The 16536-nt window shown below is 41.9% G+C and overlaps 1 protein-coding gene across 1 annotated transcript in view; it reads right to left on the bottom strand.

Moving 5' to 3' along the window:
• Positions 1 to 16536, bottom strand: part of BMPR1B (bone morphogenetic protein receptor type 1B) — a 354353-nt gene that overhangs the window by 219641 nt on the left and 118176 nt on the right. Inside the window, exon 3 of the mRNA XM_084626037.1 lies at positions 19 to 99. The gene's annotated coding sequence lies outside the window, so the exon portion shown is untranslated. The remainder of the gene's footprint in view (positions 1 to 18; positions 100 to 16536) is intronic.

The following is a 16536-nucleotide window of genomic DNA, read 5'->3' as shown; positions in this document are numbered from 1 at the left end:
AATCTATATAGTCCTTACCTGCAGAATTCCCAGCATTCAAGAAATCTTCTTGTCACTACTGTGCTTTAAATAAAACAAGAGCATTCCCTGCTGGGTGACCTACAATAGAGCAGAAAGACATATCAAGACAACATAATATGGTACATTTTACATAAGCATCAAATTACACTTTAATGAAAAATTAACAGTTAAACATGTACCTATTATCTTGCCGTAGCTTGCCTTTTATGGATACTTGTGCCAAACAGTAAATGTTTGGCAGGAATCACACACCGTGAAATGCACATATGAATAAGAGGTACCTTTCCCCTCTTTCAACATACACGCTCAGACACGGAGATGTTTTGATTGCCCTTTATTCTCTACTTGTACAGCTCACGTTGCAGTTATATAAATTAAATAATTAAACTCATGCTGACACTAAACCATAGTACTTTTACAACTAAACAATACAATCAATAAAACTAGTCACTTGAGTAAGACCTGTAGGAATGAGACCAAAAGCATTCTAAGTTGTTGTCAACTTCTGAGTCTTGCAGGAAAAATAAAAAATCCTTCTTGCTTTGAACTTTTATCTGATTACATTTTACTGAACACTGAAACCTAAATATTATTTCACAATCTGAAACGTAGCAAAACAAAATAATACTGGTGTCAATTTTGTTAATGCACAAAAACCAATAATCACACTGCAAACAACAGACTGTCAAATTCCAGTACCAGGTAGAGATTTAACTCTGCAATTCCTTATAAAGAATGGAAGCTGTGAGTTTAATCCTTCACTTGTCATGCTGGACATGTTCCTAGGTATTTCAGCCAGTTTCCTTGACTGCTATTTAAAATATATATATTTAGTGCTGCTCTTGTATACAGTAAATTTCCATAGATTTCCAATGATAATTTACCATTACTTAATGGACACTTTAGCTGGCTTGACCACTACGGAGTCATAAAGGACTTGATTGAGACTCTTACATTGTGATGATGGTTTTGTTTTAGAGCTGCTCTTACCAAGTGGGATCACCCAAGTGATCACTTACCAAGTGGGATCACCCATCCTGCTCCATTTTTTTTTAAACGTATACCATATGTTCCAAACAAACACACAAAATACAGTACTTAGGGCCAAATGATACCTGCTCTGGAGTGGTGGGAGAGAAACCCAAGAGCCCAATTCCACATCTAATAAACTCACACTAGATGCATCCATAATGAGGCCTCCTACACCATCTGAGAGCCCAGTTCTTCCACCCTATTAGTATCGAGTAGAAGCTTAGAGCTTGATCCTGTAAACACTTCTTCACGTGCCCAACTTTAGCCATGTAAGCAGTCCCATTGAAGAAGTCATGTGAGAGTGTTTACAGAATAAAGGCCTTAGTCTGCAAGTAGTCCCCTGAAGACTCATTAGATAATTAAACAGTAAGCTAGTAACAATTTTAATGATAGTGGGGCTACTGGCCCACTGTAAAATACAGTTGAAATCAATGAGATATTTATGGGAGTAAGCATCTACTCAAGGGAGAGAGTGAAACAACTGGGCCCAGAGTATGGGGCCTCGAAGAGGGCAGGAGCTGCTTGAAGCACAACATATTTACTTCCTATTTTGGAGGGGGGTTGGAGGAGAGATGGGGTAATCAAAGTGGCTCTGAACAAAAAGATCCAAAACCAAACGAATTAAAAAATGTAAGATGCAAAATTAAAAGTTTCAGTTATAACAAAATATGGCAGCACACAATCTATCTGGGGTTCAAAGTGAGTGATGACCTAACATTGCCCCATGAGTCAGGAAGAAGTGTAGATGTAACTGCAATACAAATGTCAAAGAAAAGAGTCATCGATCTAAGATGACACTTCTTTCCTGCAGTATGGTTGTATGTTAGTGAAGCCGAATTTCAATGGCTCATCTCAGTGCAGAGCAGCAATCACAATGGAAGGCCAAAGTTAATAGGGTACCATTTCTTTTCTCCAAGACCCACAAGTTTTGTTGGCCGATTAAGTGTCTAGTAGTGGCATGACTAAAATCTGTGATGAAAGTGTTCCTCTTTGCAGACAGAGGGTTGCTATATGTCAAAAACAAATTCAAATCTTATTTAGGAAAGTAACATTTACAATACAGTAATATAAGAACAAAACAGTCAATACTGATTTCTGAAGATGGATCTTTACCACAGGGGTGGGCAAACTTTTTGGCCCGAGGGCCACATATGGGTATAGAAATTGTATGGTGGGCCATGAATGCTCACAAAATGGGGGGTTGGGCTCTGGAGTGGGGCCAGAAATGAAGCATTCAGAGAACAGGAGGAGGCTCTGGGCTGGGGCAGGAGGGTGGGCTACAGGTGGGGGGGGGTGAGGGCTGCAGCTGGCAGTGCAGGCTCTGGGGTATAGGAGGAGGCTGGGACCAAGGGCTTCGGAGGGCAGGATGGGGATCAGGGCTGGGGTAGGGGTGCAGAAAGGGGTGCAGGCTCCGGGCGGTGCTTACCTCAAGCAGCTACCGGAAGTAGCAGCATGTCCCCCCTTCGACTCCTATGTGGAGGTGCAGCCAGGAGGTGCTGTGTGCTGCCCCATCCGCAGGCACCGTCCCCGCAGCTCCCATTGGCCATGGTTGCTGGCCATTGGGAGCTGTGGGAGCCACGTGGAGCCATGGCACGTGCAGAGCGGGGCAAGCCCCCGACCCCACTCCTCGGCTGGAGCACCAGAGCAGGGTAAACCCTGAACCCCGCTCTCCAACAGGAGCTTGAGGACCTGATTAAAACATCTGAAGGGCTGGATGCAGCCCCGGGCCGTCGTTTGCCCACCCCTGCTTTACAAAATAGTTGTCCAGTACATTAAGGCCAGGTCTACCCTAGACAGTTTTGCCAGTATAATATTGTCAGTTAGCAGTGTGATTTTCTTTTACATTTCTATACAGGTAAAAGCCCTATTGTAGATACATTTATACAGACCTAAAAAGTACTTTTGGCAGTATAGCTTATTTTGCTCAGGGAGCTGATATAAACTACACTAGCTACAGCACTTTTTGGCAAGCTGAATCTATACTAGGAGGGTTCACCAGGTTAGCTATACCTACAAATCTTTCCTCATGTATATCTGGCTTATGTCCACTAAACAATTAATGTATTTTCTCTTTTCCTTCCCATTTCCTTTATTTTCATAAGCCAATAGTTCTGTACACCCTATGTAATTCCCAGCCCTGCCGTTCATGAGGCAAATTAATTAGGCTGTTAAAACACCAGTTATATCCTGGCATTCCAATTCAGGTTAGCACCTCCAACAACCAAGTTCTGACTATAATTATGCTGGCATTTGCTCCTGGAAAGTATGGAAAATAATTACTACCAAGCTCCAGTCAAGCTGAAAGCAGAAATAATTACTCAAATCAAGATCAATTTGACGGAATTCAGCAGGATCCCACATCCAGTCAGTTATCTTTACCCTCATCACAAGCTGACCTCAGAAGAAACAGGAATTGAAAGATAAAAAGACCTAACATGGCAACAAAAGGTAATTATTCACCCCTAATGTCCTTTAAGGAGAAATACGCACTCCTATAAATCTGGATGTATAATTATTTGCTGGATAAGATGTGGTAGATTAATACAAATATTTATAGGTGTCCACTACAAAAAGTATACAACTCTGAGAAATCACATTACTATGCCCACATCAATTACCTACCCTAGGGTGGACAGAAAGCACATTTTAAGAAAAAAAATAGTGATATCTATACTTAATAAAGCACAATCCTAGAATGTTGGTATATAACAAAACAAATTTCTACCTTTCCTTTGGAAGATATTTGGCTTCATTTTCAGTGAGATAATTCTATGGCAGATTGTTATATTGTAATATTTTACAAGTGGAAGGAGACCTCTCAAGACCATGAATGAGGCTGTTTTCCAGCTAGCTTTTTGCTTTTGATTGAACTTATTGGGCTAAATTTTGGAAGGAGCCTTAAACATCCCTGTACATTTGCACCAGCTATTTTTCATGCAAAATTATCCATACACAGAAGAGACATGATTTTGACCCACAAACGCTATACTGAGCAGTCATGAATGACTGTGCATACCAAATTGTGAGAAGAAATATTTGGGTGAAGAGCACTGATGCCAAAGATGTTAATTTTTAACATCTAAATTTAAATAGAGTAGAGGTCGATTTTTATATTTGTGGCCTTTTTAATCTTAAGAACACAAGAAAAGTGAAAATGGAAAACACAGTGTTATTTCTTTAAAAAAGGAGGCCCCAACATGGGGCATACAGTGGTGAAGATAGGTTTATTCTATTTCATTTAGCACTGGGGAAAGATATAGGACTGGCAGCCCCACAGACTATAGTCCTATATTTTTTCCAAGGACAAGGACAACAGAGGCAGTGGCAGAGACACTGCCCCACATGTGTATCTCAACACTGCTCACCTCTAGGGGTGAGGAACACACGCTTTCCCCATGCCTTTTTAATTCTCAGCGTCACCGCAGAGCTTGCTAATAATGGTGAAAACCACAGTACGATGTATGTGCTTCTTGAAATGCGGACCCTATCTAAAATGAACTGAAACAAGGTAATCAAATTACATAACAATGTCACATTTTTCAGGCTTGCATTCAAGCATTCAAAATGGCAGCTAGAAGTACACGCACTACCATTTTTAAATGACATTCCTACAACTCTGAGGTATAAAATCCTGAACTGAACAGAATAGAAGAGGATCTTTTGCCAACTCAGTGGCTCAAGAGATTAGTAATGGGATTCAGAGCCTTTCTACTCTATGTTACCACTTGAAATCCAAGCCAGGTTCACAGTGACTTACAGACATAATCATCTAATGGCTATTTGTTGACATATGTGAAATGAGTTGGTGGTTTCCGTTCAGTTCTTAGTGGAGAGTATCCACATCACAAAACTCACTATCCCAAATGGCACTACCTTGTTGGCAGGGAGGGCCTGGATTACATGGGAATTTAGAATTAAACAACTCGCCAAGTCTCATTTCCAGAGATGGTACTTCCTGGTCAGCATTCAAGTGCATTAACAGCTCAGTATGGGGAAACTGGGAGACAAGAGTTCAAATTCTGATTAGTTTTCTCACTTTCAAACACTTTCTTTTAACATTAAACTCCTGCATTAAACATGCTCCTGCTCAGAATACTGTGAAGGTGCAGATAAAAGGAAACTAAGCCTAAAAAAAGACGATAGTGTCAACAAATTGAAACGGTTACTGCCATGCTTTACTTGCCTGAGTGAAATATATATTTAATGGGGGAATAAACTGTGACTATTCACAAACATTTTTAAATGCTTTCCCCATGCTCAGGTCTCTTCTGTGTTTGCTTCTGCTAATATTCATGTCATTGACTTTTACGAACACAAACATTCACTGGAGGCAAATTTCAAAGCTGTTTATCCAAGAATATGTATTAAAATAGTTTTGAAAATTCATATTGGAAGTTGTGCACTCAGCAAACCAAAAAGAATACATAATATGACTTCAGACCATTCGTATATCTTTAAGAGAGACATCAAATACTCACCTACAATGGCTTGAATAACAATCAGAGTAGAAAAAGTAGAAATATTTCAAATAACGAATTTGAGAAAACTGCAATCTGATTAAGGATATTCTGCAGCCAGCCAAAGAAGCTAACCTCAGACAAATTGTGTGAGTTATGCACTTGGAGCTAGTCTCTATGCTCTTGTTTGTTAAAATCATTGTTGTCATAATGCTGTGTTTGCTAGACTGCACTACAGTTTTAACATTGGTCAAATCTGCATGTAAAATAGTGAAATTTTGATACTTGATAATTATTTGTATTTAGTAGCAGTTAGATACCCCAACTTCAGAGACTAAGGCTCCACTGTGCAAGGTACTTGTACATGCACATAAGAAGAGACAGACCCTAACCCGAAAAACGTACACTCTAAGCCCTAGTCTACGCTAGGAGTTTAGGTCGAATTTAGCAGCATTAAATCAATATAAACCTGCACCTGTCCACACGATGAAGCCCTTTACTTCGACTTAAAAGGCTCTTAAAATCGATTTCCTTACTCCACCCCTGACAAGTGGATTAGCACTTAAATCGGCCTTGCCGGGTCGAATTTGGGGTACTGTGGACACAATTCGACGGTATTGGCCTCCAGGAGCTATCCCAGAGTGCTCCATTGTGACTGCTCTGGATAGCACTCTCAACTCAGATGCACGATTGTTTGCCGTTGCTCTGACGCAGGGAGGGGCGACTGACGACACGGCTTACAGGGTTGGCTTCAGGGAGCTAAAATCAACAAAGGGGGTGGTTTTACATCAAGGAGTATTTCAGGCAGGACTTCACGGAGGGTTCCAATAAGAAATGGTGCACCTAAGTTATTGTTCTTATTGGAACAAGGAGGTTAGTCTGGCCTCTGATTGATACATGGCTAGATTTACCTCGCTGCACCTTCTCTGTGAGTGACTGCACTGTGACCTAGAGGAATGAGTCCCCTAGACGGGGGGCGGGGGCGGGGTTTGCAAATGAGTACAAAACAAATCTGGTCTATTTCTTGTTTTGATACACTCCATCTATCTTTTACATCTTTGGCTGGCAGCAGACAGTGCAGAAGGACTGCATGCCATCCACATCTCATGGCTGCTCGGCAGAAGATGGTACAATAGGACTGCTAGCCATCCTCATCTCTTGCCTGCCCGGCAGAAGATGATGCAGTAGGACTGCTAGCAATCCGTATCACCTGCCTGCTCACCATAAGATGGTTCATGAGGACTGACTGCAGGACTAAAGAGAATGACTTGATCAAGTCACTCCAAATTTAGTCCCTGCGCCCATGTCTGCCCAGGCGCTCCTGATCGACCTCACACAGGCGACCAGGAGCAGCTCGGACATGACAATGACGGCTACCAGTCCTATTGCACCATCTGCTGCCACAAGGCAATGGGTTGCTGCTGCTGTGTAGCAATGCAGTACCACGTCTGCCAGCACCCAGGAGACATAGGGTGACAGTGAACTGAGCGGGCTCCATGCTTGCCGTGGTATGGCGTCTGCACAGGTAACTCAGGAAAAAAGGCGCAAAACAATTGTCTACCCTTGCTTTCACGGAGGGAGGGAGTGAACGGGGGCCTGACAATATGTACCCAGAACCACCCGCGACAATATATTAGCCCCATCAGGCATTGGGATCTCAACCCAGAATTCCAATGGGCAGCAGAGACTGCGGGAACTGTGGGATAGCTACCCACAGTGCAACACTCCAGAAGTCAACGCTAGCCTCGGTACTGTGGAAGCACTCCGCTGAATTAATGCACTTAATGCACTTAGAGCATTTTCTGTGAGGACACACACACTCGAATATATAAAACCGATTTCTAAAAAACTGACTTCTATAAATTTGACCTAATTTCGCAATGTAGACATACCCTAAATAGACAATACAAACAAAGGATGGGAGAATGAGGGACTGAGACAGAGGGACATTAAATGTCTTGCCTTAGGTCACTCACACAGAAAATCCATATACCTCAGAATTGAACCCAGTTCTTCTAAGTCCCTGTGCAGTGCCTTAAACACAAGGCACCGAAACTGTCATCTCAGCCAAGTAGGGATGCTTTAGGAGCTACCTGTTCTGTACGGATAAAACATTGCACTGCTGCTCTGAGTAGAATTTTGTCACTGGCTAAGTTAGCCAGTCAGAAGCTGTATCAATCCCTCATTCGCATTCAGAATACACATGCAGATCTGAAGTAAAGTTTGTTAGCTCCATACATTGTGATTTGAGGATCCCTCTTAGGTTTTAGCAGCTGAGTGCCTTGCTTCCTTTAGTATCATATGTGTATCAAGATCTTCATAAAAGATGCATTTAAGAACAAATTTATTAATTCTATTTGGAACCACCAGGCTGGCTTTTTTGTTTGTTTGTTTGGGGAGTTTTTTCTGGTTTTTTGCATGAACTACTAAACTTAAAATCTACAAAATCTTGGAGGAGACATGTTTTCTTGTCCCCGACGTCAGTTCTCAACTATCCATGGTTCTTTTTACACAGCAACATCAGGAAAGTGCAAGTGCCATTACATGCATCCTGTAACTACACCTCAATGATAATAAAGTTATAGCATTCACTATTCCTTTTGCCAAAATACACCACAAGAAAACTACAGTTATTTCCTATTCTAAGCATAGGGGAAATCAGGGCATCACGGATAACATTCTGTGATAACTGTTGGCTAAGGCTGCTTTTAACAATAGAAAGCCCTCTTCTAGTGTTTGAGGGAAAGTGTGGGAACGTACAGTATATTTATAAACACAGACAACAGATTGCACATTTTCCCACTAGCAGAAGTACTGTTCACAAATCAAAAGAGTTTCTCAGCCTGAAGTGTCAAATTTCCTTTTACGTGACATCGCCAGCCAAATAAGGCAATGTAGTTTTATTCTGCATATGATGACTAAGCAGTAACATTTTCAAGTTCCCTAACAGAAGAAATATGTGAAGGAAGAACAAAGTTCTCCTGATCTGAGCTTGGCATGCTGACAGTACAGGAGTAGGTTCTAGCAGAAGAGCCAGGAGAGTTCAAAATCAGTCTGGGAGCTGGTCTCCCTTTATGCTTTCTATACTCCAATAAAAATAAAATGCAATGGTTTTGTTATCAAGAAGAGTTCATTCACACAGATTCTGATCTCACACTGATTTTATCCCACCATAACCAAATCGCCTCTACTGGAAGTTGCAGCGGTCCTTTTGTTTTTTTCTGCTGTAAGCAGACTCAGACCGCTACTTTCATCTTTGTCTGCAAATTGCATATACAAAAAATAACGCGAGAAATCAGATGCAATCGTGCTTGCATCAATTGAGGTCAATTATAAATATATATATGTATATGTTCTTTAATAAATAATAATTAACAATAATGCCACTTATCTCTTACACTGTACTTTTCATCAGTAGATCTCAAAACATTTTACAATTGGTCATTACTATTAACCACATTTTACAGATTGGGAAACCAAGGCACAAAGAGGTGAAGTGACTTGCCCAAGGTCACCCAGTAGACCAGCTTCAGAGCCGGGAATAGAACCCATATCTCCTGGGTCTCAGTCCAGTGCTCAATAAACCCTTCTCTTCCTCCCGCCCCCCAGGTGTGAAACTAACCAATACAAATAAAAGGGGTAGGAATTTCTACATACTAGCTTGATGTTTTAAATCATGACTAGAAACAGAAGGACATCTATTTCTCCACTCAGTACGACCGTACATTTTTGCAGAAGGGATGAGTTTTTGTCCATTGTGTTTATACATTGTGGATGAGTGAATCTAATATTACATTTTATATACAGCACAAGCACTAGGCCTAGTTAGCCAGCTGAACAGTGCTCATACTTTACTGGTCTATTGGTGCATTTATTGATTTCAATTTCCAAAATATGTGCCTATACATTTGCTTTCAGTATTTATGGTACATGAATTTCAAACTTATCAACAGGAAACCAAAAAAGTAATATGACATGCGAAATAGAAACACTCTCATGGACTTTTATCAGACATACTATATTCTTTGTCCACCACACTATTTCCCCATGCTTAGAATAGGAAATAACAATGGTATCGTAGATATCACTGTGGAGTATTCCAGTGTCTGTTCATAAACGCTGACTTTATTAGTGACCACTGCATATTACTTTTGATGAATAATGTTTTATTTCAGTCACTTGCAAGCTCAGATAACTAGCTAACTAAATAAAAAAATTTTTTGCAACATATCTATGTAATACTTCTGAAATATGGAGACTACTTACAATGATATGAAAAGTATCTTTCTTTGTTCTACTTTTGCTCTACTTTCTACTCTCTAATGCAACATTAGCCATCTTCTCCTTGACTCTCTCCCTCCCCTGAATCATAACATCCACAACATGGCTGTGAATACAGTGACACTTTAAGCAAGTCATAACAGAATCAATCAAATAATGTCAGTAACTCAGCAAGGACTGCTGACTTTGGACACAATCACAAGCTTTAACAAGGCATTCTTAAGAGAAAAATAACAAAATGGGTCCCTAAAACATGCAGACTAATTGGCAGGTGCCTCTCAACCATGAGACAAAGCGTTAAATGCAGAATTTGAACATTTCTGGTGTTGGTATTTAGTGTGGTATGAATAGTTAAGTTTATGCAAACATAATCCATTCTTTTGGGATATTCAGAACAGCAGTGTTTATACTACAGGAAATAAAAATGTGCTCATAGATATATGCTCAGCTAAATTACCAAACTCAGTCTCATTGGCAGAGCAAAGATGTGACTGAGGTCATGTGATTGTGATCTAAAACACATAAGGTTCAGCACAAGGTAGTGCCAATAATGAAACAGATATGAAGTCTAAATAACACTTAAATTTACACACACATTTTGCATGGCTCCCAGTAATTTCAAGTGCTAGCCCACCAACATGCATACAAATCCTGAACTTAGTCTACCCTAAGTGTAATATTTGTGGCATATTTCCTTGTTCTTCTACTGATTATAGAATTCTCAGCTACATTAAGGGCTGTTCTAGATGATCACTTAGTCCATACTAGCTAGTGCAAGCGGGAGAATAGTCCCGCTATTTTGGGGAACTTTCCTGGCTTCTGCACTACCCCGGTGAAGTGGGCTAGCGAAAGGATCGGAGTCCTCGCTCCCACTTCCTTTACCCAGTGGCCTCCCTGCCCTTGAGGACTCCCTTTCCACGCTCCTGTCTGGAAGAGTCCTCGTAACCCCAACAAGGCTTGGCCCAGGATTCCTGAGGGGCTCAACCCCCAACCCTGCTGTGATCACCTACGACGGGGCTAGGGTGTCCCCACTAGGGTTGGGTGTCTCTCTGCACTGGGCATTTCTCTGACTCACTGAGCATTACATACAAGTTAAAGCAAATGCAAGTTATTTAATCAAAAATTAATTTTAAAAAGAATAAGGGAAAATGGGAAAGGTTAAAGGAAACACATCAACCCGCTCTGTGACAGGGAACATCACAGCGTCTCTGGAATGTCAGGGCAGTTCACAGTCTGTTCCTTTTAAGTTCCAGGCCTTCTTCTCAGGCCCTGGCTTTGGTGTAGGGATGCTGTGGGTTGGACACTTCCTGTGGTGGTGGCCACACGCTCTCAGGCTCTAAGTGGTAGGACCCTTCTTACCAGTGTTGCCCCCGCCCTGTCGGGGTTATGATCCAAGCCTGGCCTGCAGAGCCCCTTGGCTGAGGCGTCTCCCTGTGCTGGGCCCGCTGCCCAGGGTCCCCCTCGCTCTCCCCAGCTGCTCACCGCACCCAGCTCCAGACAGCTCCACCACTCTGTCTCTGCACTGCTGCTGCTGCTGCTCTGCCTCCAGCTCCCTGGGCTGCTTCTCCAGCCCCTCTGCCTCTGGTTGCTGCAGCTCTGCTCCCAGGACAGGTCTGCTCTGCAGGCTGATTCTGTGACTCTGCTCCCAGCACTGACCTGCTTCTGTGGGCTGCTTTTCTGGCCCCTCTGCCTCTGGTTGCTGCAGCTCTGCTCCCAGCACAGGTCTGCTCTGCAGGCTGCTTCTGTGACTCTACTCCCAGCAGTGACCTGCTTCTGTGGGCTGCTTTTCTGGCCCCTCTGGCTCTGGTTGCTGCAGCTTTCTTCCCAGGGCAAGTCTGCTCTCTCTGAGCTGTGCCTCTGGCTTTGGGGCTGCAGCGCTGCTCTGTCTGGATCTGGCACAGCTCTGCTCCCCAGCTCAGCTTGCACCCCTGTTTTCTCTTTAGCTCAGCCCCACTCTGTCTGACCCAGACAATTCCAGCTCACACGGAGGACAGGACCTCCCTGGCCTCCTGACTCCCTGATTAGCCTCCTGGGTACTATCAGTTGCAGGGTCCTGATTTCCCATAGACCGCTTCCCCTTTTAGTACGGGGAGCTAGCCAACCAAAACACCCCCACTGAATGTTGGTAAGGGGGCAACAGTCCCCTTACGTTAGGATGTAAATTCTAGTGCACATGTCACACACTAATTGGCCCATGTGAACCCTGCTGGAAGACACTAAAAATTCCCTTGTGCGTGTTCATGTAGTGCTATTTCAGACGGGACAACATGAATGCACACTGTTAAGCAACTCTCAGTGCACGCCAGTAGGGTCCACACGGACCAGTTAGTGAGCAAAACCACTCATGTGCACTAGAATTTACAACCCAGCGAGTGAGGATTATTGGACCATATAGACAATCTGTAACATACAAAAGCAATGTAAACTGCAATGCTTGAAATAAAGTTTTCATAGAGTCTACAGATTCAACATCTCTTCCCTTGTCCTCCCCTTCCATCTATGCAACACAAATATTTATGGTACATTTTAGAATTAAAGACAATGCAATATGACACAGTGCAAGCAGAAATAAATGATGTATGTCAACACAAAGTTTAACTCTCTCCGCTTTCCCCAAGCTATCGAGATTTAAGATATCCCTCAAGTTATTATTTCTAAATCCCTACAGAATTGCAAAAAGAAAAGGAGTACTTGTGGCACAGTGGGGAGATTTATATACATAGAGAACATGAAACAATGGGTGTTACCATACACACTGTAAGGAGAGTGATCACGTAAGGTGAGCTATTACCAGCAGGAGAGCGGGGGTGGCGGGGGGAAGAAAAACTTTTGAAGTGATAATCAAGGTGGGTCATTTCCAGCAGTTGACAAGAACATCTGAGGAACAGTGCGGGGTGGGGATAAACATGGGGAAATAGTTTTAGTTTGTGTAATGACCCATCCACTCCCAATCTCTATTCAAGCCTAAATTAATTGTATCCAGCTTGCAAATTAATTCCAATTCAGCAGTCTTTTGTTGGAGTCTGTTTTTGAAGTTTTCTTGTTGAAGAATTGCAACTTTTAGGTCTGTAATCGAGTGACCAGAGAGATTGAAGTGTTCTCCAACTGGTTTTTGAATGTTATAATTCTTGATGTCTGATTGGTGTCCATTGATTCTTTTACGTAGACACTGTCCAGTTTGACCAATGTACATGGCAGAGGGGCATTGCTGGCACATGATGGCATCTATCACACTGGTAGATGTGCAGGTGAACGAGCCTCTGATAGTGTGGCTGATGTGATTAGGCCCTATGATGGTGTCCCCTGAATAGATATGTGGACACAGTTGGCAACGGGATTATTGCAAGGATAGGTTCCTGGGTTAGTGGTTCTGTTGTGTGGTGTGTGGTTGCTGGTACGTATTTGCTTCAGGTTGGGGGGCTGTCTGTAAGCAAAGACTGGCCTGTCTCGCAAGATCTGTGAGAGTGATGGGTCATCCTTCAGGAGAGGTTGTAGATCCTTGATGATGCGTTGGAGAGGTTTTAGTTGGGGACTGAAGGTGATGGCTAGTGGCGTTCTGTTATTTTCTTTGTTGGGCATCTTATAGAATTGCAAGGCGTCTTATAGGAAAAAAAAAAAAGAAAGGCAGGTCCCTATCTTCGGACACTTATAACTGAGGGACCCAGTTTTGCACAAACCAATTCCAGTGAGTAGCTCTCTCTTAGGTGAGCAGTCCCAGTTTAGTCAACAAAGCTATTCATATAGAGCTAGACAGTACTAACAGGGTTCACTGTTATGCTGGAGGATGGATGGCTTCTGGCAACCATGTCTTTGACCTACAGGCAATCACAAACATTGCTGAAACTAATGGGTGTGCTAACCACCTGCTAGATGAGGGAACAATTAAATGCCGCATTTGTTTACAGATAGCTGAAACAATGGAAGCCACCAACCAAAGATGAGAATGAATGCAAATGCAAGGGCTAGGGATTAATTTGATTTGCAGCTGCTTGTATGTAGGTAAAAAAGGACCAAGACAGAAGACAGTGAGAGCAGCAGGAAAACCAAGAGACAGCAAGAGATGCACTTGAAGTGTGGCCCTGAATGAAAGTGAAGAGAGAGAGAGAGAGATTTTTGGGTAGAGTACTGGCTGGAAAGACAGGCTTGGAATTGTGAGCAAGGAAATTGATTTCTCTTTGATGTTACTCTGTTCAGCGGAACAGGACTTTGTGTATATTTTTTGTATACAGGATTGCATCAAATAAACACTGGACTATATTATCAACTTCGTTTTCTAATAGAAACAACCACCAAAGCCCCAAATATTGGCTAACCACCGAGGCCAACCGCTGGTGAGCAGCTACTGACACAAATGGTCCATTCACTTCACCACAGTTGTGTGTATAAGAAAGTGCTCACGAATGGCAGCAAGGGGTTCAGAATCCAGCCCATAAATGAGTGTATGCAAATGAGTAAGTACGTGATGGACCTGAGCCTAAATTATGCACAGCTGTGATTTCTTTAATCAATCAGTTTTGACAAATGAAACAATCCCACATGGATTTAGAATCTGCCATTTTAGGTTATTAATTTAAGATTTTCTCCGCAGATCTTAGGGCATCGGAGTAGTTACAAAACGAAGTGCCCTGCCCCTTCTACATCTCCTGGAAAGAATGATAGATCAGAAACTCCAGGTGGCGTTTACTTACATTTTCCCCTGCTGTTGGTTTTCCCATGGAAGTGTGCAACAAAGCCCTAAGTGTTCAGTATGGATTCCACTAGGTGAATATCACACCAGGTCTGAGCATTTTTAAAAATTGTCTGTGTGGTTTTTAAAGATGAATATAAAATACATATAGGAAATTGGTACATATAATCATCATTGCTTCATATCAAAAGTCAGCTACAATTACATAAGAAAACAAAAATGAAAAAAATATCAATTTAAAAACACTCTATGATGTTTGGACCATTAGAAAGAATACCATTTACCTTGGGAGACAGTTACTCTTCCATTATATTTATATAAACAGTAATAGAACTCAACAGTGCAACAAGTTTTCCCCACATCTTCATTTCAGATAGTTGACAAAGACTCTGCTGTCAAACTTCGCAGAGTGATCTGGGCTGCCAAACCTGAATAAGTTTGACAGACTGCTCCAGCAATGATCCTACAAGAACAAATTCTACTTCTCTCGCTCCAAAGATTTAAAAAAACAGCTTTGTAAAGTTATCACTAAGGCTACTTCAATTTGTAATTTGCACTCTATAATTTTGGTCACTTGAACATGGCATCCACTACATGGCATCTTATACTGCTACAGACCTCACTGTAAGACTTGTTGTGCCTCATCCAGTGTGCTTTGTGTTACTTCTCACCCAGAGAGAGAGCTAGGCCAGGGCTATTCAATTTTTATTCTGGTCAAGGTCCAAATTGCTTGGTCAGGGTATAGTCAAGGTCCAGAAACCAGGGAAAATACTTCAAATATATGGTAACAACAATGCTAAAAAGTAAATAAAAAGATTTTGGGGTCCATTCAAAAGCGTCTTGTGGTCCGGATTTGGCCCACAGTCTGCCTATTGACTACCCCTGAGCTAGGCTCTCAAAAATGCTGTCCGATATCACTTTCCATCTCAAAAACATCCTGTTCCCAACCCCAGGGGACAGAGAAGTTGAGCGTGCCAGGAAGAAGCTTTGCCAGTACCAAAAGCAACAACTCCAGGGCCCAGACAAAAAGTGGGAGGTGGAGAGAAGGCTGCTTTCTACTCATGTCCTGCTACAGAGCTTTTTTGTTGTTGTTGCTGCTGTTACTTCAGCTTTTTAAACATAATGAAGCAAGTGTTCTGATCACAGTATTTCAGAACTAAATATTCAGGGACACCAATGAGTTATTTTAAGTCTGTAAAATGAAATTACAAAATATTTGGGTTCATGAAGTTTTATCCACTTCAGAAACGATATATACTGAAGAGTCTGGAAGCAACAGGACCTACCTAGATGAAGCAGTACTTGAAATTTTAGTTTCTGTTTTAGGGGCCAAATCTAGAAATCTTAATTCAGGCAAACCATTCATTTAAAACAGTGAAGTGCAGATAGCTTTCATATTTTAGCATCAGATTATTCCGTTTTTCTTTGTGCATGTATTTAGAACAAGAATGTAGAAAGCTCCATAATGCTTCATGTTTTATTCAGCAAGTAGGCTACGTTTAATTTAACCAGACAAAACAAATATTTCATCATTTTAATTGGAAAATCCCTCACTCAGACACCACGAGAAAAGGACTACCCAACCAGGGGGCTTGCAGGCTGCAGGGAGCCCATAAATCTGCTACCGTGGGGGCTCTGGCATTGTATTCAATGCCATTTTTAAGAGCCAGTACGACAGGCTGTGTGGGGAGCCCCATAAAACTCTTTAATAGAAACAGTGGACCACTACTGGGGCAAAAAGTTTGAGAAGCCTCGTATGCCAGTAGAATATATAATACAGTTTGCTAACAATGTATAAAAAACAGTCCAAGAAAACAGATTTGTTAGTAGCTCTAAAACAAGTCAAACCTTTTTGTGTATTGCCATATTTGGTAGAAGACTTAAAATTTAAGCAGTCACAACTCAACCAAATGGCATCTATACCTTGTCAATAGAAGAATTTCTTCCCCCCTCCCATTTCCTCCTCCTAGAGCAGAGGAGGCAACATAAGTATAACTTTAAAAGATAACATTATTACTCTCTCTTCTCCTCCTTTCACTTTCAAAGTATGTATTCTCA

The sequence above is a fragment of the Lepidochelys olivacea genome (assembly GCF_965140295.1).
Source record: "Lepidochelys olivacea isolate rLepOli2 genome assembly, chromosome: 4".
Lineage (NCBI taxonomy): Eukaryota > Metazoa > Chordata > Testudines > Cheloniidae > Lepidochelys > Lepidochelys olivacea.
The sequence above is the reverse complement of the archived record's forward strand: the minus strand, read 5'-3'. Positions and strand labels throughout refer to the sequence as shown.